Genomic DNA, 3,065 nt, shown 5'->3' on the forward strand with positions numbered 1-3,065 from the left:
TCCCGTCCCCCCTGCCCACCTGCCCCGGCTGGACAAGTGGCATCAGGGCATAGCTCCCACTCTGAGCACTGCTGTGCCCACATCCCACACCCCCCTGCCCTGGCTAGGCAGCTTGTCCCAGCCCCATCCCCAATCCCTGTGCCCACATCCCACACCACCCTGCCCCAGCTGGGGAGCTTGTCCCAGCCCCATCCCCAATCCCTCCCTCCTCCACGTCCCTCTGTCTACCCTCCCCCAACCCCAACAGGTTTACCAGGTGGAGGCAGCGGTGTCAGCTGCTTGGTTAGTCTATGGCCAAATCCCCGAATGTGATACCAGTCACATAGGCAGAGGGAGCGGGTTTCCCCCCTCCCTCAAGAAAGTATCCAGATCAGGTTACCAAAAGAGATAGGGTAAGGTGTGTATCCTCTGCTGGTCCCATCCTAACCAAATTGTCACAGAGCAGAGTTTTGGGGGAGAAACAGAGGTGGCCTTCTGCCACAGGGAGGAGGTATCCAGGCTGGGAGAAAATCCTGAAGTTCAACACTAGGTCCTGTTGCATAAGAGTAGCTGGTTCTAAACCGTGACACCTGAAACACTGAGTAATAAAGCAATGCCCAATACTCAAGCTTCTCCACATCCTTTCTGAAGTGCAGTGCCCAGAACTGGATACAAAAGTCCAGCTGCGGTCTTACCAAGGCTGAGTAGAGAGGGAGAATGACAGCCTTAGCCTTGCTTGAGATGCCTCACTAGATGCATGCCAGTGTTTGATTCGCTCTGCCAGCCATGGCATTGCATTGGTGGCTCATGTTAATTTTTTGTCTATCATGACACCCAGGTCTCATTCAGATGTAGTGCTAGCAAGTGTAGCACTACTGAGCCTGTGCGCTGTGGATTATTTCTCCCCACATAGAGCACTTTACATTTCTCCACATTAAAAAAGAATACTTTGCATTCTTTTGGGGGGGGAACTTAAACCCAAAGGGCATCTTGCAGACTCCTAAATCTGAACTGGTACTTAGGACTAACCCAGTCCACTCTTGTGCCTTCACAGGGGAACATAAGTTCACATTATTTTGCCTGAACAGGGACTTGAACCCTGGACCCTCAGATTAAAAGTCTGATGCTCTACCAACTGAGCTATCCAGGCCCACATAAGTTTAGCTGCCAATTTCCCAGCTCATTCCCAGGGCCTGCACCCTAGGCTTTAACTCACCACCTCCCCAGGCTAAGCTCAGCGCTCTTCACAAATGGGATTTGCAATGTGGATTAGTTGGGAGCTGGACTTGCTGTGTGGCTCAGACCCTTGTGTGCTGAGCTTGGCCTGGGGTCATGGTGAGTTCAAGACTATGGTGCAGGCCCTGTGAATCAGACTGGAAATGGGGTATCATAAAATATGTAGAGCTGGATAGCTTAGTTGGCAGACCACCAGATTTTAATCTGAAGGTCTAGGGTTCAAGTCCCTGTTCAGGCAAAATGTGGGCCCCTACTGTGGGAAGGCATGATGGTAGACTGGGTTCTGCCCAAGCACAGGCTCAGATTCAGGTGTCTGCTACTTACTAGCTGCCCTTTTGAGAAATAATCCACATGCTTACAGGCTCAGCAGTGCTACGCTTGCTAGCACCACATCTGAATGAGACCTGCGTGTTGTGATAGACAACAAAATCAACATGAGCCACCAATGTGATGCCATAGCTGACAGAGCTAACCGAACACTGGCATGCATCTACTGAGGCATCTTGAACAAGGCCAAGGATGTGATCCTCCCGCTACTCAGCCTCGGTGAGACTGCAGCTGGAGTACTGTGTATAGTTCTGGCTGCTGAACTTCAGGAAGGATATGGAGAAGCTTGAAAGTGTCCAAAGGAGGGCCACACACATGATTAGAGGCTAGAGACGGGCTGTGTGAAGCTTTGGTCACTGATTCAATTCAGTGGAGATTCAGCCTGATTCGGCAGCCAAATCTCTGAATCCAAATCGAATCAGGAGACTCATTAATCTCTCCAAGTTGAATTGGAAGACTGATTTGATTCAGAGAGATTCAATGATTTGGACATATATGTTTTTTCTACATACCTCAAGGTACCAGGCGGCTCATGAATGCTGAGATGGTGGGGTGGATGGAGTGTCCCATAGGAGTATGGGGGGCAGTCCCCAGCATGCGTGGCAGTGGACCCTCCCCCCAGCTCAGCGACTGCTGCCTCTGGGGGGGAAACTGGGGTCCCCCCTGTGGCCAATTGCTGAGCTGGGAGGGGGGCAGGGGAGATGGGTCCCCCATGCATTTGGCGGCAGACCTGGAAATGGACTGGAAATACTTCTGGTCCACTTCTGGGCTCACCGCTGAGCACATGGGGTCCCTCCTCCCCATGCTTCCTTGGGACGCTCCATCTGCCTCAGCATCTCAGCGTTCATGAGCTGCCACTGGTACCTTGGGGTATGTAGAAAAAATATTTAAAGCTGTGTCTCTGGCCAAATTGCTGATTCTCTGAATCAGTATTGAATCTTCGGATTCAGATTTGGCTGAAATGAATTGGGGCAGTGATATGAATCAACAAATCACTGTCCTCAATTTGGGCTGAATCCGAATCGAATACGTCCCGTTTTACACACCCCTACTAGTCAGTATTATAAATAGTCATTAGTATCTTTTTTGTTGTGTATATATTGATTTTTATGGTCTTTTGTACCTCCCCCTTTCTCCCTATGTAAATAAATTATACACAGTTAAGTACCGAGTGTTGTCTGCTTGAAGGTTTTGAGGCTCCAGGTATCCTTCTGTAGGGAGACGCTCCACACTTTAGGAAGGAGGGCTCCAAGGCAGAGACTGCAGGGATCCATAATTGGCTGCAGCTGGCAGGTAGCTCCACTTTCCAGGTTACACCTGATAACAAGGGAGCAAACCAGGAAAGCCAAGGCTGCAACTGAACTCCAACTAGCTTCGAGCATCAAGGACAATAAAAAGCCCTTTTTCAGACATGTGGGGAGCCGGAGGAAAAACAAGGGCAACATTGGACCCCTGCTGAACCAGATGGGGCAGCTGACAACTGACACCCAGGAAAAAGCCAACCTATTAAATGGGTACTTTGC

At 50.2% G+C, this 3,065-nt stretch overlaps 1 non-coding gene across 1 annotated transcript; it reads right to left on the reverse strand.

Annotated features, from left to right (window-relative positions):
- Positions 1-1,056: 1,056 nt before the first annotated feature.
- TRNAK-UUU lies at positions 1,057-1,129 on the reverse strand. The gene has a single exon. It is a non-coding gene; the product is annotated as a tRNA-Lys (tRNA).
- Between the last annotated feature and the right edge of the window lie 1,936 nt (positions 1,130-3,065).

This window comes from Gavialis gangeticus, unplaced genomic scaffold (assembly GCF_001723915.1).
Source record: "Gavialis gangeticus isolate Ggan-Ray unplaced genomic scaffold, GavGan_comp1, whole genome shotgun sequence".
Classification (NCBI taxonomy): domain Eukaryota; kingdom Metazoa; phylum Chordata; order Crocodylia; family Gavialidae; genus Gavialis; species Gavialis gangeticus.